Source organism: Neoarius graeffei, chromosome 6 (assembly GCF_027579695.1).
Source record: "Neoarius graeffei isolate fNeoGra1 chromosome 6, fNeoGra1.pri, whole genome shotgun sequence".
NCBI lineage: Eukaryota > Metazoa > Chordata > Actinopteri > Siluriformes > Ariidae > Neoarius > Neoarius graeffei.
The window spans coordinates 45,059,136-45,082,496 of NC_083574.1; the positions used below are offsets into that span (position 1 = coordinate 45,059,136).

Genomic DNA, 23,361 nt, shown 5'->3' on the forward strand with positions numbered 1-23,361 from the left:
TTTTTTTGGGTTGTCACAGGCACAGTGGAAAATTCCAGACAACGAATGTTGCCAGCAAGTGCTTGTTCCTTTTCATGTCCATATACCCTATTCATGCCATCTTGTCCATTATCAACCCAGGCTGGGTCATACCGACCTAACTACCCAACAGGTTATTAAACAGCATTTTTAGAGCGTACATATCCGTACTAGTGGTGTCTGATCCCTGCATGTGAAAAAACAAGTACATCCCATGGAAAAATAGACTTTTCAAAACATATTTAAACAAGCAAGCATTTCCCTCTCTTTGATACAATGCCTAGAGATAAACATTAGATTAGATTAGATTTACTTTATTGATCCCACATCAGGGAAATTCACATGTTACAGTAGCAAGAAAATGTCATACAGATAACAAATAAAACTGAAATAAAAATTAGACAAACGAAAGATTAAATACAGAGGGCTATTTGCATTATCTACCGTGAAAAAGTATAGAAAAATTGCCTTATTGAGAGGCTTGGAAAAAAAATTGCACATTACAGGTAGACCCTGTGTGTGTGTGTGTGTGTGTGTGTGTGTGTGTGTGTGTGTGTGTGTGTGTGTGTGTGTGTGTGTGTATATATCAGTGGTGGCTGGTAGTCTTTCAAACAGGGGAGGCTGGTCGGTTACGATATTTCCAAATTTTAAAAGAAAAAACACATCAATTTTGCCCATGCTCTTGCCTCTGATCTGGCTGATTGTTGGCAGGGTCACAAACTGTGAAATAACAGGTTCTTTTGGCCCATTAGCCTACTGTCCAATATACATGATGGTGGTGTTGGGGGGGGTATATTTTAACATTTTATATTTTAAAATTGTGGCATGTTGTTTAAAAATTGATCATTATTGAAAGCAGCTCTTTGTCAGGAACCTCAGCAGTAACAGCAGAGTGTTCTGGAATAGGCACAAGCACTGACCTTGGGGAGCCAAACATAGAGCTGGGTGCCACACATTTCATTCAATGACACTTTCCCTATATTTTACTTATTTTGACTGAGAAATGTTTTATTGACAATTTTGATAACCCTTCACTTTTAATCCAGGTCTGTAGTGTGAAATGTTCTCGGCTGTGTTTTTGTTTAAAAATGTTTTCCAAATTGTAGCTGTGTTTAATTCATATCCAGAGAAATATATATTCCAATATAATATACTCAGCATAAACATTTTAAATAGATTCTATATTTTTGGTCCATCCATGACATATTACTAAAGTAGCCTATTTACTGTTGTTGATGTGGGTCACGTGCTGTTAGCCAATTCACTTTCTCGTACCAGGAGAGCTGAAAGGAACGAGTATTATTCCCTACCTTTTTCACCAAGTCAATTTGAGGCGTTGGTCTACCCTGCTCTTTAATTTTAATTTTTTCCTCGAAAGGAAGACTGGCAAATGGCTTCGCCAAAATTAAATCAGCAATGCTTGGCATCCGTGCGCAGCTTTCTTGCTAGCTGACTAGCCCCCTCAAGTTCAAGTTCAGTCACTCAAATAAACGAAATTTCTGGAACTAAGATAGCAAACTTGACAACACTATATTTACACTTTATTTACAATGAAAAAATATACAAACTAAAAAAGCTGGTAGAAACCGTATGTAATGAATGAAATTGAAATGTAAGCTGATCTTTTACAATACACCACAGCACTTGCGAATCCGCATGGGACTGAACTGAAATTCACTGCTGCCTGTCTATATTTGAAACGAGCTGTCAATCAAAGAAAATATCTGGCCGCTTTCACGTGGAAAGCTTTGCCATGTCCCTCCCACTGTGAGGCTGGGAGTCCGTGGGTGGGCGTTTTCGCAGTATTTGTCCAATAACCGTCTTGCATTTTGAGATTGAAAAGCGCATAGCTCCCAAATGCCATTGAAGTCCACTGAGGCTGGGAGTCCGTGAGATTCCGTGGGCGGGCGTTTTCGCAGTATTTGTCCAATAATCGTCTTGCATTTTGAGATTGAAAAGTGCATAGCTCCCAAATGCCACTGAAGTCCACTGAGGCTGGGAGTCCGTGAGACTCCGTGGGCGGGCGTTTTCGCAGTATTTGTCCAATAATCGTCTTGCATTTTGAGACTGAAAAGCGCATAGCTCCCAAATGCCATTGAAGTCCACTGAGGCTGGGCTGCATCGCACTGTCACGAGGGGGAGAAACTTACACACACATTAGGCGAACTGGGGAAAGTTATAACGGAATGATTTCGCACTGTAGTTGGGTTGAGCACATATATTTCTATGATTCTGGATCTGAAATAGCAATGTTATAAGGTCGGCTATAACATAAGCCTAGCGCAATTCATCCTACACGATGTTCGTCATTTTTAGAGGAGGCTGAGCCTCTCTCGTTGTCTTAGAGCAATCGCCCGTGATATATATATATATATATATATATATATATATATATATATATACATACACACACACACACACACACAAGTGCATCTCAAAAAATTAGAATATTGTGAAAAAGTTCAATATTTTCCATCACTTATTTAAGAAAGTGAAAAGGTTATATATTATAGACTCATTACACATAAACTAAAATGTTTCAAGCATTTTTCTATTTTAATTTTAATCAGTATGGCATACAGTACAAAAACAAAAAAAACCCATCTCAAAATATTAGAATATTTCATTTCGAGTTTGAGTAAAACAGTATGAACACAGTGTATCTCTCGGTCTAGTTCAGTACACACAACCACAATCATGGGGAAGACTGCTGACTTGACTGTTGTCCAGAAGATGATCACTGATGCCCTCCACAAGGAGGGTAAGCCACAAAAGGTCATTGCTGAAAAGGGTGGCTGGAAAAGGTGCACAAGCAACAGGGATGGCCGCAGTCTTGAGAGGAGTGTCAAGAAAAGTTGATTCAAGAACTTGGGAGAGCTTCACAAGGAGTGGACTGAGGCTGGTGTCAGTGTATCAAGACCCATCACGAACAGACATCTTCAAGAAAGGGGATACAACTTTTGCATTCCTAATATCAAGCTACTCCTGAGCCAGAGACAATGTCAGAAGTGTCTTATCTGGGCTAAGGAGAGAAAGAAATGGACTGTTGCTCAGTGGTCCAAAGTCCTCTTTTCAGATGAAAGTACATTTTGCATTTAATTTGGAAATCACGGTTCTAGAGTCTGGAGGAAGAGTGGAGAGGCACAGAATCCAAGGTGTTTGAAGCCCAGTGTGAAGTTTCCACAGTCTGTGATGATTTGGGGTGCCATGTCATCTGCTGGTGTTGGTCCACTGTATTTTATCAAGTCCAAAGTTAACACAACCATCTACCAGGAGATTTTAGAGCACTTCATGCTTCCATCTGCTGACGAGCTTTTTGGAGATGCTGATTTCCTTTTCCAGCAGGACTTAGCACCTACCCACAGTGCCAAAACTACTACCAAATGGTTTGCTGACCATGATATTACTGTGTTTGATTGGCCAGCCAACTTGCCTGACCTGAACCCCATAGAGAATCTATGGGGTATTGTCAAGAGGAAGATGAGAAACACCCGACCCAAGGGCTTCAATAACAACCTGGGCTTCAATAACACCTCAGCAGTGCCACAGACTGATCACCTCCATGCCACACCGCATTGATACAATAATTCATGGTAAAGGAGCCCCAACCAAGTATTGAGTGTATAAATGAATATACTTTTCAGAAGTTGGACATTTCTGTATTGTAAATCCTTTTTTTTGATTGATCTTAGGGAATATTCTAATAATTTGAGATACTGGATTTCTGATTTTCATGAGCTATAAGCCATAATCATCAAAATTAAAACAAACAAAGGCTTTAAATATTTCACTTTACATGTAATGAATATAGAATATATGAAAGTTTACCTTTTTGAATTAAATTATGAAAAAAAAGGAACTTTTTCATGGTATTCTAATTTTTTTGAGATGCACTAGTATACATGTAAAAAAGAATTTACGACCTATATTATTGCACATAATAATTGCATCGATGAAGTAGAGGTAGTAGTGGTGAAGTAATGCAAATAAAACGACAAACAGGTTATTGGTGCTACATTACAAGTTGTCGGTGTTATACAGTCTGACAGCAGTAGGTATGAATGACCTGCGGTATCTCTCCTTCTCACACCGTGGGTGTAGCAGTCTACTACTAAAAGAGCTGCTTAAAGCCCCCACAGCCTCATGTAGAGGGTGAGAGGGGTTATCCATGATTGATGTCAGCTTGGCTAACATCCTCCTCTCACCCACCTCCTCAATGGAGTTCAGAGAACAGTCCAAGACTGAGTCAGCCCTTCTGACCAGTTTATTAAGTTTCTTCCTGTCCCTTTCTGAACTTCCACAGCCCCAGCAGACCACAGTGTAGAAAATCGCTGATGCCACCACAGAGTCATAAAAAGTCCTAAGCAGTGTCCTTACAGTGACCAGTGTAGCAGGTAGATGACAGCATCATCTACACCAATGCCCGGTCGGTATGCGAACTGCAGGGAGTCCATCTTGCTGTTCACCAGGTGTCGAAGGTGGGAGAGAACAATCCTCTACATGATCTTCATCGGGTGAGATGTGAGACGTGATAAAGGTGATGTACTCCAACAAATGACACATAAAATTTGCATTTTGCAGTCCATCCATCCATCCATTATCTGTAGCCGCTTATCCTGTTCTACAGGGTCGCAGGCAATCTGGAGCCTATCCCAGCTGGGCAAGGGGCGGAGTACACCCTGGACAAGTCACCAGGTCATTGCAGGGAGACACAGAGACAAACAACCATTGACACTCACACCTACGGTAAATTTAGAGCCACCAGTTAGCCTAGACACAGGGAGAACATGCAAACTCCACACAGAAAGGCCCTCACCAGCCGCTAGGCTCAAACCCAGGACCTTCTTGCTGTGAGGCGACAGTGCTAACCACTACACCACCGTGCCACCATTTTGCAGTCATTTTCATAATTTAAATATTAAAAAAAAGTAAGTACATCCTGGAAAAAGTTAAATATACCCTTACATTTATCACACGTTCAGGTCCATAATATTAGACTCAGATGTTCCAGTTTAGGAGCCATTGATTAGAACCTCCTGCAGGTGGAGGTGCAGGTGGAACCCTGGGTCTGGTGTTCTCTTTGCTACTGAAGTGTATGGGGTCACCAAGATCTAAAGAGCTCTCTAAGGACCTCAGGAAAAATAAAATAAGATAAGGTTGTGGGCGGCACGGTGGTGTAGTGGTTAGCGCTGTCGCCTCACAGCAAGAAGGTCCGGGTTCGAGCCCCGTGGCCGGCAAGGGCCTTTCTGTGTGGAGTTTGCATGTTTTCCCCATGTCCGTGTGGGTTTCCTCCGGGTGCTCCGGTTTCCCCCACAGTCCAAAGACATGCAGGTTAGGTTAACTGGTGACTCTAAATTGACCGTAGGTGTGAATGTGAATGGTTGTCTGTGTCTATGTGTCAGCCCTGTGATGACCTGGCGACTTGTCCAGGGTGTACCCCGCCTTTCGCCCGTAGTCAGCTGGGATAGGCTCCAGCTTGCCTGTGACCCTGTAGAACAGGATAAAGTGGCTAGAGATAATGAGAAGGTTGTGGATACCTATGAATCTAGCAAGGGATTTAAAAAAAGATCTCTAAATTATTAGATATAAAAAAAATCCACTGTAAGGAAAATCATCTACAAGTGGCATAGATTTCAAACAACTGCTAATTTGTCCAATTTGGCCGTCCGAGCAAATTCAGCCCAAGAGCAGGCTGTTCGATGATAAAAGAAGTCTCCAAGAACCCCAAAATCTTATCACTGGATCTGAAGGTAACTCTTGCAAATATTGGGGGAAGCCATGGCCTAATGATTGGAGAAGCAGCTTTGGGATCAAAAGGTCACCAGTTCGATTTCCTGGACCAGCAGGAATGGCTGAAGTGCCCTTGAGCAAGGCACCAAATCCCCAGGCTGCTCTGGGTATGTTGTACGTTGCTCTGGATAAGATGACATTAATGTAATGTGTTGGTGTGAAAGTGCATACATCTCCAATCAGAAAGACATTGGACAAATTTGACCTGCATGGGAGGCATGTCAGAGAAAAAAAAGCCTTTGCTGTCCAAAAGGAATGTTAAAGCAAGACTTCAGTTTGCCAGTAAACATACTGACCAAATATGTTTTGGGCTTTTGGAATAACGTGCTCTGGACAGACAAATCAAAGGTAGGGTTGTTTGGCCACAGTAAGAGTGCCTGTGTGGCGCAGACCAAAGATGGCTTTTCAGGAGAAGAACCTCATATCAGCTGTGAATCATGGTGGTGGAAATGTTATGGGTTGGGGTTACTTCACTGCCTCAAGGACTGGGAAGCTTGCATTCATTAATTCAACTATGAATCCTGAATCATATCAAAGAGTGTTTGAAGATGAGAGGCCATCTGTTCAAAAGCTGAAGTTGAACCAGAGGTGGACCTTTCAACAATATAATGATTCCAAGTACACAAGCAAATTTACCAACGAATGGCTCAAAAAGAAGAAATGGAGGGTTATGGAATGGCCTCACCATAGTCCAGATTTGAACCCAAATGAAATGTTGTAGAGAGATTTGAAAAGGGCAGGACATGCAGGAAAACCTTCCAACATCTTGCAACCGAAGGAATTTTGCATGGAAGAGTGGGTAAAGATTTCAGCAAGCCGATGTCAGACAATTATGCAAAACATCTACAAGAAGTTATTTCTGTTAAAGGGGGTAATACTGGCTTCTGAAGCCAAGGGCGTACTTACTTTCTCCACAGAAGAATACTACATCTATTGATATTTTTGCTGAACAAGTGGTTGAAAGAGTTCATTTTCCTTGTTGTTTTATTCAAGTATATCACCTTTATCTGTAGACACTGTATCTAAAGGCTGAAATGTTTGCTTGGTTAAATATGTTGAGAAAAGTCTACAATTTCCATGGGATGTACTTATTTTTTCACATTACTGGACATGTATGTTCACATTATTATTATTAACGCTTACAGCCCAAAAGTGCACTAGATTTCTGGGTTGGGGCATTATGATATAATTAAGGAGGGCACACACTAGGCCAGCGGCAGAGCTTGTAATAAATAATGCATTAAGCTGCAGGTCCAGAAATAGTCCTGCCCATTCAGAATATGTAACTATGTTTAGTACACTCTCGCATACGTATATAAAAATTAAAAAAGCTCTATTCATACATGGGACCTCTTCAATCATGAATCACTTCAAACCAGAACCACATTTCTGTCGGAGTTCTACATTGCTATAAAAAGTGGACTCAAGTTTCTTTTGATACCGATGTGATCTTTGAGCCAATGTGCTCATTTAAATATTGACTGTCATCCAAGAAAAGGGATTTTGGATGGTATTCATCTCATCTCATCATCTCTAGCCGCTTTATCCTTCTACAGGGTCGCAGGCAAGCTGGAGCCTATCCCAGCTGACTACGGGCGAAATGCGGGGTACACCCTGGACAAGTCGCCAGGTCATCACAGGGCTGACACATAGACACAGACAACCATTCACACTCACATTCACACCTACGGTCAATTTAGAGTCACCAGTTAACCTAACCTGCATGTCTTTGGACTGTGGGGGAAACCGGAGCACCCGGAGAAAACCCACGCGGACACGGGGAGAACATGCAAACTCCACACAGAAAGGCCCTCGCCGGCCACGGGGCTCGAACCCAGACCTTCTTGCTGTGAGGTGACAGCGCTAGGATGGTATTCAAATAAATTAAAACATTTATATTTAGAAACAGCCCTGTGATGACCTGGCGACTTGTCCAGGGTGTACCCCGCCTTTCGCCCATAGTCAGCTGGGATAGGCTCCAGCTTGCCTGCGACCCTGTAGAACAGGATAAAGCGGCTAGAGATAATGAGATGAGATATTTAGAAACAGAGTAGCGTTAACACTTTTCAGCCAAGTGTGATATCACACACTAATATTACACACAAATCTGATCAGACACATGTGAAGCTCTTGTTGAGTAGAGAGATGATACTCTTGAACCAGCTGTACTGTATCTAGCAAACTCATAAAAGTTCATTCAATTATTTTTCAATAATTTTTTTTGCTCTAGACAGTAATAAAAGAGAAAGTGGGATGAGAAGGGAACACTACAGGGAAACCCTCAACATCATTTTATATTTAATATTTACATTTCATAATCATATAGAAGCAGTATGAAATCTGAGACTTGATTTAATCAGAAACCAATAAAAACCCCTCAAACAGCTGGGATTCAAAGTCTTTTTGTTAACTTCATTGCAAAAGCCACTGTGACTTGCAACTCAAAATGACAAACCAGATCTCCCCCCCCACACACACACAATAATCAAGGTCATGACTGCAGTATTCTTTTGTGCTGTAGTGACTATAACTTATGACTAGACATTTCCAGCTTATGATGAAATATGATGGCGCTGGCAGTCAGTAAATCCTGCTTTGGATTTGATGCGAGCATCCAGATGAAACGGTGTATGTTGATGTCATTTAAACCAGCAGGATTCATACTGATGCTTGACTGCATGACTTCTGTTTGGAATGTCTGCACTTCTGATTCACCTTTGGCTGTGATAAATATTTCTACATAGATATTACATTACATTACGTGGCATTTAGCAGACGCTCTTATCCAGAGTGAAGTACAATGAGTGCAAAAGTCAGGTACACGAAGTGCTGAACTTCTAGACAAGGAAGTTCTAGTGGCAATTGAACAAGTGACAGTAATACCTAGTGCAGTATTCTGTTGAAGTGCCAACACTTAAACAGCCAAGGAAACGAACCAACCATATAAAGTACAACTAAATAGAGGAATCAAAATGGCTAACCCCAGGCTAGACAGTACACAACCTGGGTTGGTGTAGGTCAAAATGCAGTTACACAGTGGGCAGGGAAGCAGGAGAGAGGTGCAGCCTGAAGAGGTGAGTCTTCAGTCTGTGCTTGAAGGTGGTCAGGGAGTCGGCAGTTCTGACCTCAATGGGAAGGTCATTCCACCAACGGGGAACCAGGACGGACAGCAGTCTTGAGCGGGCTAGGAAGGAGCGGAGAAGAGGAGGGGCCAGGCGACCAGTAGTAGCTGAGCATAGGGATCTGGCTGGCATGTAAGGGTGGATCAGACTCTGGAGATATGCTGGCCCTAACCCCTTGAGAGCCTGGTAAGCTAGCACCAATGTCTTAAATTTGATGCAAGCTGCGATAGATAGCCAGTGCAGGTCGGCAAGCAGAGGGGTGATATGGGAAGAACGAGGGAGGTACCTCAAATATCTGCATTTCTCTTAACAATTTATACCCAAGACTCATAATTTTTTCAATCAATCAATCAATCAATCAATCAATCAATCAATCAATCAATCAATCAATCAATCAATAATCGCAAGCTGCTGTAATCATAAAGACCGTCCTGTGTTCATCCCGAGACTCTTATTCCCAATGGGCCACAACAAGAGTTGAGTTAAGGACACAGTGAGGAATTAATATGAAAATTATGCTCAACATAACATACTACTGACTTAAATGCTATTCGGAAGTTGCGCAAGAGTTACGCATGCAGGCTGGAGCTTGCCTAAAACGGTTATATGCGATTGTGACCTTGTACTTAAGTGCTTTTTCTTCGAGTGAGGAACAGCATTAAGTTTACACCACTGTGTGATAGTTTGATGTAACCATAATATGCCAAGCTGAAATGGATGTTTTGGGCATTGAAAATATACCAAACAAACTATCGAATGCCACTCTAAGCCAATATTTAATAGAAAAATATGAAAGCATTAATTAATTACTAGTATCGTCCATTTCCCATGAAGGACATTGAAGGAGAAAGCATCTTAAATCAGAGACAGTGCATATGCTGAAAACTGAATGGTTTATGGATAGAAGATTTAAAGTGAGCTGGTGCTCGGTCAGCTTATCCTTCAAAACATGGGCAAGTTCTCTTTACAGGACAGCACGTTGGATTAACAAAACATCTTGGGCTCAATGTACTATTTTATTATCTTATCTACTCACACGTACTGGATCAAATCCTATTTTATAAGGTGTAGAATATTAATGGTATAAGCCATATAATTGAATTCAACCAAATTTGTAGTGATTAATGTGATGATTACAATTAAAACTACTCATGCAGCAAAAAACTATAGAATCCTTCAGATTTGTGGGCTCCACTATTCTGATCAACCTTAAATAGAAGGAGATTATCGCATGCCTAGTCATGAAAGCATAACAGAGAAAATGTTCCTTCTGAGGCTACTCAATGTACACTATATTGCCAAAAATATATTTGTTCACCTGCCTTGACTCACATATGAGCTTAAGTGACATCCCATTCCTAATCCATAGGGTTCAATATGACGTCGGTCCACCCTTTGCAGCTAGAACAGCTTCAACCCTTCTGGGAAGGCTGTCCACAAGGTTTAGGAGTGTGTTTATGGGAATTTTTGACCATTCTTCCAGAAGCGCATTTGTGAGGTCACACACTGATGTTGGATGAGAAGGCCTGGCTCTCAGTCTCCGCTCTAATTCATCTCAAAGGTGTTCTATCGGGTTGAGGTCAGGACTCTGTGCAGGCCAGTCAAGTTCATCCACACCAGACTCTGTCATCCATGTCTTTATGGACCTTGCTTTGTGCACTGGTGCACAGTCATGTTGGAAGAGGAAGGGGCCAGCTCCAAACTGTAAAAACAGTCTGCATGCCGAGGTGCTTGATTTTATACACCTGTGGCCATGGAAGTGATTGGAACACCTGATTCTGATAATTTGGATGGGTGAGCAAATACTTTTGGCAATATAGTGTCTCTCAACCAACAGTGGTTCAGTTCTGCAAAGAACTGTCATTCTTGAGATCACTGAGAGCATCCTTACATCATTGAGAGCATCACGGAGAACATCCTGACATCCTACAGCACTGTGTAGTTCCTCCTCTTCTCAATCCAAGAAATTGATACAAAATGTAATCTGTGTTGCTGAGAAGATCATCAGATATCTGCTCACTACCATCAATAGACTGTTCACCACCAGAGCAGGGACACGGGGCCATAAAATTGCTAATGACCCCAACCATCCAATGGGCAACTACTTATTTCGAAAGCAGGTGTTACCAAACCATATGCACCAAGAGAGCTTCTTCCTGTGCACCATCAACCTCATCGACCAAGACCAGTGATGTTTTCTGGGTTCTGGACTCGTACTTATCAAGCCACAAAGTCTATCACACAGAATGTATTATTGTTACTCTATGAACTTGTAAAGTTTGATCAGTCTCTTTATCTGTATGTTCACTTGTGCTACTGCTCAAAGTCTGTGTGTGTGTGAATTTGTAACAGTGTCGTATGTTAGATGTCCATAGCAGCAATCACACCAAGAAAAATTCGGATGCACGTCTGTAATCACATAATGTAATGTATTGTGAATATCTCATAGGATACTAGACGCCCATTAGATGTTTTAAAATGCTTACCATCTTTTCATTCCTATATCATTGTTCTTGAATTTTCAGTTTTAAAAATGTCCCTTGCTTTTATTGTACAGGTACATCATATTACATTCGACAGTCCGTATTTTCTATCCCTGATTTTTCTCAGCCTTCAAAGCAAGCAAGCGCTTGTGTTGAAAGTTTCAACAGTGGTTATTAAAGATTCAGTCGTGCTCTAGATGCTATTGAAAACCCCAATCTCAAATGCTTCTATACAAGAAAAATCTGGCAACCTCAAAAGACATGAACCACACTCAAGAAATGTGCATAATGCAAATGCGGAACCAAGAAAAATTGAATAAAGTTATTCCATAACCCGAGTTACAAATTTCCTCATAAAATCACTGACATAAATTTTGGATTTAAAAGTCACAAAATCTGAATACAGCCTCTCCTCAATATTTGCTTTTACGCTTCTATAATAGTATACCATAATAATTCCACCATCATGTCACCCAGAAGAAGAATGAGTTTTCTTTTGAGTCTGAAGGTTTCTTCCTCATGTCGTCTCACAGAGATTTTTTCTTGCCACTGTCATTTCTGGCTTGCTTATTAGGGATCTAGATCTACATCCGGATTTGTGTGAAGCTGTTTTTTGACGATGTCTATTCTTCAAAGCGCTATACAAATATAAAATTCACCCAACAGTGAAGATTGCAATGATGAGACTCAAGCTTTTAAAATCATTGGCATAATGTGATTACATTATTGTACCAGTAACACAAAATGCCAAATGATGCTTGGAGAGCTACTGTTTTGGGAACTGGCTAAAACTCATACATATGTATAATCTTAGATATCTCTCAGGCACTGAGCACTCCGAATACATATGCAATAGCCTCCGTTTCTTTTTTCATTGGCATGACCTCTGCTGCTGCAGCACCTCAATGAATATATTCAGCCAAGAGATGAGTGTTATTTTGTGTATCGTCCCATTTCATTATTCATACTCGAGACACATATCGTTTTTTTGCCACAGGTCACACTAAAATCTACATTAGATTCCATTAAATAACACTGAATATTAGAATGAAAGGAAGAAAGAGGCACAAGAGAGATGTTATGCCCAAAAATGAGGCTCTAAATAGCCTTCAAATTGAAGATGGGTTCTGAATAAGTGTGGACAGTTTTAGAGCTTTAGAGTATTTGGAAGAACTGAGGTATGGCAGGAATGTGTAGATGGAGTGTGGCAACACCATTGGATTCTCGCAGGACAGCTTGCCTCGAGTCTCCACATGAAACCTGGTGAGCTCTGACAATATATCACTGACGCAACGTTGCAGCAACACATCATTGTGGAGTATTTTCAACATGTTGCTGATCTCTGGCCTGCAGGTTCACCCTTGGCTGAGAAGCACGCTGTTCAGGAAATGGGTCAATAAACTGCAGATCGGAATAATCACTCACAATTAAGCCCAATCAGCTTCATTAAACAGAACCGAGGGTTTGTTCATTAAGTAGTTCTCCTCATGAGGGACATACTGAACAACTGTTAGTGAGGATAGATGGTATATAATCAGTCTATAATTAATTTGAGACAAACACCAAAGCAAGTCAGAATGAGCTTGCATACGACTTCAGATGAAATCAACAATACAAATCCAACTCCGAACTTCCAACTTCTCAAATAATTCCAACTGTTTAAAGTAAGAAAAAAATGGAGGCACTCACTAAGCTGACAATTGTTTAACTTATGTGTGCTGAAAGGAGACTTGCTGTGGAAAACTGCTTTTTTCTTGTTGTTTTTGAAATACGTGAGCTACGTTAATGTGACTTGGGGATGTACTGGGCCTTACAAAGTGGACTGTTACATTCCCAGTCTGTAATGGCCATAGAAAGAAAATAGGTAGAGAGATCGGGGTGGGTTTCTCAGGCCAAGCTTACATTAGACCGTATCTGTCTCGTTTTCTTCGCGGATGCACTGTCCGTTTACATTAAAACGCCTGGAAACGGGAATCCGCCAGGGTCCACGTATTCAATCCAGATCGTGTCAGCTCCGGTGCTGTGTCAACATTGAGAATACGCGGATACGCTGTGCTGAGCTCTAGCTGGCGTCGTCATTGGACAACGTCACTGTGACATCCACCTTCCTGATTCGCTGGCGTTGGTCATGTGACGCGACTGCTGAAAAACGGCGCGGACTTCCGCCTTGTATCACCTTTCATTAAAGAGTATAAAAGTATGAAAATACTGCAAATACTGATGCAAATACTGCCCATTGTGTAGTTATGATTGTCTTTAGGCTTGCCATCCTTCCACTTGCAAGTGGTAAGTGATATGCGCTGGGATCACACACACAGCGGCTCAGTCCCGAATCACTGCTCGTGCGCTCCACTCGCGCGCTCTGTGAGCTGCGCAGGGCCGGAGTGCGCACCCTCCAGAGGGCACTCGCTGTTCAGGGCGGAGTGATTTGGAGCGCAGGATGCCTGCGGAGCCGAGCGTATCCGTGTATTGGTGTTGCTGTGTGCACGCGAATCGTGTATTGGTGTTGCTGTGTGCACACTAATCGTTTTAAAAACGTTAATCTGATGATCCGCTGATACGGTCTAATGTAAACCCCACCTCAAACGCATCGCAGCACAAAGATCATTGTTAAACGGTTGAGCGAGCAGCACAATGAACACTCTCTCTCCCCTAGTTAAGACGCTCTTAGCATTAAGAGGCTTTTGGGAAACCCAACCCAGGCCAGTTACAAAATTATAGACTTCTTATGCAGAATCTCCTTTCATTTTTTATGGTACCACTCCTCATTAACATATGACTGCAAACTGGCAGTCTGCAAACTGGCAGTCAAAGTCCTTCCCATGCCAGGACCTGATCTTCCCAGGCAGTCTCCCGTCCTGGTATTAACCAGGCACTTAGTGCATTGGGTGGTGCTGATCTCCATTTCCATAGACCTTGGCCTCTTGCCTATTACATAGCTGGGGTTACAGTGGGACGAGAGGCAAACCAAAAGTAAAATGTTCAAAATATAATAATAATAATAATAATAATAATAATAATAATAATACATTAAATGCTGTATTGGATATTTTAATAGAGTTCTTCTTTTGGACTGAACTTGCAAGCTAGCTTACCCAGTGTTAGGGATGTGACAGGGTACACAAGCTATGCAAATATTATATGTGTCGCACCACAGGATTTTTGTACCAGATGCATCAGTATGGATGATGTTAAAAGTGGTAAATGTATCCCGCAGGAGCGCTGCTGAGGTGATTATATGTTGATAGTTACTGGATCAGCCAATGAAAATGGTGTAAAATATTGTGCACTTTTCAACGCAATTTCTACGCATTCTATAAACAGAGCTTCTGGTACAAAAATCCCGTGGCGCGATGCATATAGCTTCGGAAATATTTGTTTCATACATACACAAGTATCTGGTTGTCATCATAAAAACAGCAAAGAGGAAAACAATTCCATGAATGTGGATGACCGAGATCTTGTTGAAAGATTTTAGCCAATCAGAGTGAAGCTATTTACATATTAAATATTTAAAAGCGCAGCCGCAACATCAGCCCATTTTATCCTAGTGTTTTCATACCATGCTAAAATGGCATGAGAGAAAAAGAATCAAGGCATTTTTTCAATATTAAAAAAAAAAAACAATAGATGTTTAACTCAATAGATAAAAAACAAAACAAAACAGATTTTCATAGAAAGCCAACTCTCGAAATCAAGCTGTAAAATGCAACATGCAACTTGAAGTAAGCTTTCTGATTACTTCGTAACTCTGGATCGTTCTCTCTCTCTCTCTCTCTCGCTACAGATTCCACTCCTGAGATAAAAGTGATGCTGACCTTTCCTGCTCTTCAGACCTGCCTGATCCATCCTGACGCCCTACTTCTGGCTGGAATTCGCATCACTTTGCTCCTGTGCAGGATGGCCCCATACGGACAACTTGAAGATGCAATTAGGATATGGCTTTGGACAATTAATACAAACAGTTTTGCTATGACGGCATAGAACTGCAGTTGGCAATAACTGGTTTTGCACTTAATTCTCCATTGATGAACAGCTGATAACAACAAAATAGACTTCATGCTAAAGCTACAGTGGATTTCCTGGTTACACAATTGCACTTTTTGACCATATAGGGTACAGTTACAGAAGTGAGTTCTTTATAAATCATGCTATCTGTTATCACCCAGATGAGAAGAGGTTCCCTTTTGAGTTTGGTTCCTCTTAAGGTTTCTTCTTCTTCCCTCTTCCTATATTTCTGGAAAGCTGCTTTGAGACGAAGCTCTATGCAAATGAAACTGAACTGAATGAAAAAATGAAAAATGCTCAGGAGAGTTGACTGATTAGTGCTTGATTGATTGATTGATTGATTGATTGATTGATTGATTTTTAAAGGATGTAGGGTGTAGTGAAGTGAAGGGTATTATTTCAGTATTATGAGCACTGAAAAAGAAGTAGGAAAAGAATGAAAGAGTGCAATTCGATCAAAAATCTTACATAAAAGTGCCCAACCTTTCATTTATCTAACTTTATGCAGCTATGGTACTTTTTATCATGAAACAAGGCAAAGACAAATACATAAAACTCAAATGCTTAAAATGCTTCAGACTATTATTTTTGTTGAGTCCAATTCTGAGAACACTGAGCTCCTGAAAAAGACTTTGAGTGGAAATTACAAGGTGGAGGGCTGTTTAAATGAAATTTTCCTGTCCAAAGCACTTGTGGATTTGAAAAGGGATGATTCGGTTACCAATTAGGGGTACTCCAGGACCGAGACTATGAACTTCTGGTGTGTCCTCTCTCATAAAACCCACTGAGCCACTGCTGCAGCACGACTTTCTCTTATACCTGAATTTATTTTCATTTATACTACGGCATTACTGGATTCTCAAATCTGATTGTTCAGAAAGTGTTGATTAATTTTCTAGAACAAAATGCTTCAAAAGTAGTTCCAGCTGGAAAGCAAATCACAAGTTTCCATTAACCTGCACTTGTTCTAACATGTTATCATACCAACTTACACTTTGACTTGTACTGTATATAGTGTAGGCTCAATGTAAACAGATTTAAAAACATGTTTATGTTTAGACGTGATAATGTTTTCTGTTAGGAAATATTTCCTTCGGATTTTGGAAGGAGTCTCCAGTGTCAGAGCTTTGCTATAGTCCGAGGTTATATGTTTTTGGACATGGGAAAGACTTCAAAGTATTTTTATGTCTTATTAAGAGAGAGAAAAAGAGAGGCTGGGATATATGGCTGTTGGAATACAAGTGCTAACGGGAACTAACTTGATGTGATGTTACAGGACCTTAAATGTAACTGTGTATGGATAAAATGTGTCATTCTTTCATAAATAGAAAAATAATAATCTTAGTGTTGGCAAAATGCTGTTGTATAAGAGAAATAAAAAACACTTCAGCCCTTATAAAAAAGAAGCTTATTCAAGTGTGCTTCTAGTATACTTCTTTTAAACTAAGAGAGTATGCTTTCAGTGTACTTTTTATTTACTTATCAGAGATATATTTAATAAAGTTATATATAACTATACTTGGCTTATACTGAAAAGTATATAGAAAAGTCTAAGTATATTAATCTTATACTTAAACTTTTGATTAAGATGTACTTAACACAAGTGTAATAAAGTATTAAAACAGGCGGCATGGTGGTGTAGTGATTAGCGCTGTCGCCTCACAGCAAGAAGGTCCGGGTTCGAGCCCCGTGGCCGATGAGGGCCTTTCTGTGTGGAGTTTGCATGTTCTCCCCGTGTCCGCGTGGGTTTCCTCCGGGTGCTCCGGTTTCCCCCACAGTCCAAAAGACATGCAGGTTAGGTTAACTGATGACTCTAAATTGAGCGTAGGTGTGAATGTGAGTGTGAATGGTTGTCTGTGTCTATGTGTCAGCCCTGTGATGACCTGGCGACTTGTCCAGGGTGTACCCCGCCTTTCGCCCGTAGTCAGCTGGGATAGGCTCCAGCTTGCCTGCGACCCTGTAGAAGGATAAAGCGGCTAGAGATAATGAGATGAGATGAGTATTAAAATATTTGTGCCTTATGTTTAAGTGTACTTGCCCTGTAGTTGTGCTTATCCTTTTGATAGTAGCCTATAAAATACTTCTTTTTCACACATATTGGCTTCTTTGTAAAATACAGCAGCATGTTTTAAATCCCATCTTTTAAACCTACATGTACCATAAGTTTGTGGTCAGCTCTGGGGTGGAATAGCTTAAGAGTAATAGTGTTATTAACCCACAAAGAGACAGATAAACATTTCTCTTATTTTATTTGCCAACAAATTTGAACACAAAGGTGAGAACATTGTGACAGACTTGAATCATACTGGCTGTCATTATACGCCACCACCAAAATACATCTGAATTTTTTCATTTTCTTTCGAGCTTGGGTGTCAATTTCAGTTGTCATTGGCATGTTTTTGTACTTCGGCATTTAATACGATGTTGCTTTAAATTTTGATGTTTAAAGAAAATGAATATGTTCTTAATCCTGAGTATCTGTTGTTATTTTGTGAATTCTTACCTTTATAACTTCATTGCAACTTAAGGTACAAAACACTTACGCTGTCTAACGTGTGCATGAGGTAAGAGTTAGGGCTAGAAAACTAACAGTATACCTAGAAGGGTAATTGCAATATACTTCAAAACTAAAAAGTGGACTAGATATATATAACCAGTAACTAATAGTATATTTCCAGTATACTACAAAGTATAATTTAGTAAACTAAAAAGTGGACGAGAAGTATAAAACAAGTAAACTCATAGTATATTTCCAGTATACTATGAAGTATGCTTTTGTAAACTAAAGAGTGGACTACAAGTATAGAACTAGTAAACTATTAGTATATAAGTTTACTTGTGGTATACTTGCAGTAAAAAATAAAAAAAAATACTAGTTGTTTACTTCTCTTAGACTTAAACTATACTTCTTATAAACTAAAAGTGGGCCAATTTAGTCCCAAGAAGTATTAGATTAGTTTACTGACAAGTATACTGTAAGTACACTGATATCAGTATACTTGGTACACAAAATTATACTTAAGGAAATGTACTTTAACTTTACTTAAGTATACTTAATAAAATGAACTTGAAGTATACTTCTTTTTGATAAGGGAGGGCATGTTGTTAATTGAAGCAATTGGAAAATCTGCAGGGTGGTAACAGTATCACAGCACCCATCGTGTTTTATTCCTTACTTAAAAACATGCAAGTGTCAGAAATTGTGATCGTATTCCCGTTTGGACCAGTGTTTGTGCTTATTGATAGTGCCATGTATCTCTCTTGAGAAAAACCTCCTGCTGCATACAGATCAAGCGCTCGGTTATCATCTTACGCTTCTCTGTCCGGGGATTCAGATACTAAATGTTGTTGATGTTACTTTCACACTGTGTGTGTTCATATGCATGCAGATTTCTCTAAATGACTGTGCAGAAACGTTGTCGATGTAAACAGATGATCGAAAAGAGCAGGAAATATATCCTGTACAACTGAAGAGTTGTATTTATTTCAGTCACGCTTTAATAGTTACGCTTTTACAAATCAAGGACAAGTCACATCTTCATAGAAAAAAAAAACAACCTGATCAAGGGCTGCACAAGTGGAGTTAGGACAGCAAACATATTTTCAATTTTAATTTAATTTATTTAGCTCTGCTACAGCGAAATACATATGTACATACATATTGGCTGGGAAACTACTACAGCGTGTGCCAATTACAGTGGCCCCATTGTTTCTAACCTGCATGTCTTTGGGGGAAACTGGAGCACCCGGAGGAAACCCACGCAGACACGGGGAGAACATGCAAACTCCACACAGAAAGGCCTGTGAGGTCCGAACCCGGAACCTTCTTGCTGTGAGGCAACAATGCCAACCACTGCACTACTATGCCACCCAGATTTTCCTCTACATCTCATCTCAGATGAAAACCAACAGATAAAAATATTATACTTCTTAAAAGCTCTATTTTCCTTTGTAAATTTTTAACCAAAGGATTAAAGCACATCTCATTAGCTCACAATACTTTCTTATCCAGCTTAAAAGACGTCTGTCTTTTATCTACTATAAACGAGAGAGAGTCCAATCTATTTTATTTGTTTATGCGAGTTTCTAATTTCCACACAAGAAGACCTGGAAAGAAAAAATGCCAAGGAAAAATGATTAAATATTAATTATACAGATACAGGTACAGTGGTGCTTGAAAGTTTGTGAACCCTTTAGAATTTTCTATATTTCTGCATAAATATGCCCTAAAACATCATCAGATTTTCACACAAGTCCTAAAAGTAGCTAAAGAGAACCCAGTTAAACAAATGAGACAAAAAATATTATACTTGGTCATTTATTTATTGAGAAAAATGATCCAATATTACATATCTGTGAGTGGCAAAAGTATGTGAACCTCTAGGATTAGCAGTTAATTTGAAGGTGAAATTAGAGTCAGGTGTTTTCAATCAGTGGGATGACAAATCAGGTGTGAGTGGGCACCCTGTTTTATTTAAAGAACAGGGATCTATCAAAGTCTGATCTTCACAACACATGTTTGTGGAAGTGTATCATGGCACGAACAAAGGAGATTTCTGAGGACCTCAGAAAAAGCATTGTTGATGCTCATTAGGCTGGAAAAGGTTACAAAACCATCTCTAAAGAGTTTGGACTCCACCAATCCACAGTCAGACAGATTGTGTACAAATGGAGGAAATTCAAGACCATTGTTACCCTCCCCAGGAGTGGTCGAACAACAAAGATCACTCCAAGAGCAAGGTGTGTAATAGTCTGCGAGGTCACAAAGGACCCCAGGGTAACTTCTAAGCAACTGAAGGCCTCTCTCACATTGGCTAATGTTAATGTTCATGAGTCCACCATTAGGAGAACACTGAACAACAATGATGTGCATGGCAGGGTTGCAAGGAGAAAGCCACTGCTCTCCAAAAAGAATGTTGCTGCTCATCTGCAGTTTGCTAAAGATCATGTGGAAAAGTCAGAAGGCTATTGGAAAAATGTTTTGTGGACGGATGAGACCAAAATAGAACTTTTTGGTTTAAATGAGAAGCGTTGTTTTTGGAGAAAGGAAAACACTGCATTCCAGCACAAGAACCTTATCCCATCTGTGAAACATGGTGGTGGTAGTATCATGGTTTGGGCCTGTTTTGCTGCATCTGGGCCAGGACAGCTTGCCATCATTGATGGAACAATGAATTCTGAATTATACCAGCAAATTTTAAAGGAAAATGTCAGGACATCCGTCCATGAACTGAATCTCAAGAGAAGGTGGGTCATGCAGCAAGCACACAAGTCATTCTACCAAAGAATGGTTAAAGAAGAATAAAGTTAATGTTTTGGAATGGCCAAGTCAAAGTCCTGACCTTAATCCAATCGAAATGTTGTGGAAGGACCTGAAGTGAGCAGTTCATGTGACGAAACCCACCAACATCCCAGAGTTGAAGCTGTTCTGTACAGAGGAATGGGCTAAAATTCCTCCAAGCCAGTGTGCAGGACTGATCAACAGTTACTGGAAACGTTTAGTTGCAGTTATTGCTGCACAAGGGTGGGGGTGGGGTGGGGGTGTCACACCAGATACTGAAAGCAAAGGTTCACATACTTTTGCCACTCACAGATATGTAATATTGGATCATTTTCCTCAATAAATAAATGACCAAGTATAATATTTTTGTCTCATTTGTTTAACTGTGTTCTCTTTATCTACTTTTAGGACTTGTGTGAAAATCTGATGATATTTTCGATCATATTTATGCAGAAATATAGAAAATTCTAAAGGGTTCACAAACTTTCAAGCACCACTGTACCTCAAAATTAAAATCCATGGCTTTATTTATTCATCACACCTTTATAGTTTACAAAAGGTGTTATGGATACTCCGTTGATCCACAAGATAAGGGCCTGGTCCCACAACACCGATAACTATAACTACACCTGTAACTCCAACTGTGACCATCCCTCTGCCTGAATTTAGTTCCAGTCTGGAGCAGTCACACCACAACTATAATCCCCACTATAATATCACTTGGTCCTGCCAGTGAGGTAAATAAATGCATGCAACTTAGGAATAGTCATGGATATGAGGGGGGTATTTGTGTATGCGTGTGTGTGTATATATATATATATATATATATATATATATATATATATATATATATGTATGTATGTATGTATGTGTGTGTACATGAATACATATGTATATTATCAGTTTAGCAATTATGTAAATGATATGTGAGCAGAAAAGTCCGGGGCATGGGGGATTAGGATGAGTCCCACTGGGAGGGAGTGGAGGAAGGGAGGAAGAGACAAGGAAGGGAGAAGCAGACTTCGGGCAAACTGACGCACCCCCCCAGACACAATCACACCCACAAGAGAAAAAATAAATAAATAAATAAATAAAATAAAATGGAAGGGGGGGTGGTAAAATGACTTCCTCTGACCACTCCAAGCCCCAGTGCATCAGAGGTACAAGCCGAACCCTAGCGGGAGGAGAGGCCAGGAAAGGGCCACCGCAGAGCCCCCCAGACCACCCCCAACATCCCGAACAGAACAGGAGCCCCCCTCACAAATATACCCCCCTCACACCCACACTCAAACATCCCCCTCTAATGCCGCTTTTCCACTACAAACGCGGCTGAGCCGTGCCGTGCCGAGTCGAGCTGAGCGGGGCTGTTGGAGTTGCATTTCGACTACAACCGCGCTGAACCGTGCTGGCTGGAAGTGGGTGGACACATTGGGTGGAGTTAGTGAAAGTGGGTGGACGTCACGTGATGTCGTTAAGCAGCGCAAACAGTGACATCAGTGACAGTGGCGGAACAAGTCAGAGCCGGGCTGGGGGCGGGGCAAATGACCGGGCCCTTTATTAAAGCTTATCATAACATCATTTTAGGCTACAAAATGTCCGCAACTGCGGTGTTTACCAATTTCAACACTACCGGGTGCAACTATGTTATTTAGTACATCTAGTCCTTCAAACGAACATGTAACTCAGAAACAAAAAACATTAGGATACTGTACATGGCTCATAATAAAACATCAATAGCCTATACTGCGCACATTATTTGAAGGGCATACGAATGAGCGCTCAGAGTGGTGACAGGAAGAGTCAGAAATAAAAGGAGGGCGGTGCAAACCTCACTGAATGCACTGTGTTTACCAATTTCAACACTACGGGGTGCAACTATGTTATTTTGTACATTAAGTCCTTCAAACGAACATGTAACTCAGAAACAAAAAAACATTAGGCGACATACTGTACATGGCTCATAATAAAACATCAATAGCCTACTGCGCGCATTATTTGAAGGGCATACGACGAGCCTTGCGCTCCGCGAACTCGTCCACGATGCTCTGTATGTCACTGATTCAGTGATCTTTTCAGCGGTAGTCTCACGACCCGAATAGTAAACAATAAACATGGAGGACATGGAGTCGTTAGTGTTGCTGGTCTTGGTGCTGTGGCTTGTTGTCACCGACAACGCCAACAAATACTGGCAAGAGTGTATAGATGAGGCGAGGCGCATAAGGCTTCAGAAATTCTCGTAATTCATAATTCTTCTCCTTCCGGGTTTGCGGTGTTTACAGATCCCAGCGCGCTCGCGGGGCGTGTGTGGGCATGTGAGGACACTCCTCCTCACCAATCAGTGCACAGGGGAGTGTCTGCTCACGCCCCCAACCTCACTCGGCACGGCTTGGCTCGCTTCAGCCCCACTCCAAAACGGTGCGAGTTTTAGGGGCTAAGCAGGGCTGAAGCGAGCTGAGTCGTGCTGGTTTTTGGTAGTCGAAACGCGAGCCGTGTCGGGCTGAAGTGAGCTGAAGCGAGCTGAAGTGAGCTGAAAAAGGGTAGTGGAAAAGGGCCATAACACACACACAGATACACACACACACACACATATATATATACATTCTAATAAACCCCCCCCAGTACCATGTCCCTAGCCCTTATTGTATGTCCTACAGTGGGG

At 40.9% G+C, this 23,361-nt stretch overlaps 1 protein-coding gene across 1 annotated transcript in view; it reads right to left on the reverse strand.

Moving 5' to 3' along the window:
* Positions 1–23,361, reverse strand: part of si:dkey-246g23.2 (solute carrier family 66 member 2) — a 155,119-nt gene that overhangs the window by 75,026 nt on the left and 56,732 nt on the right. The window lies entirely within an intron of this gene.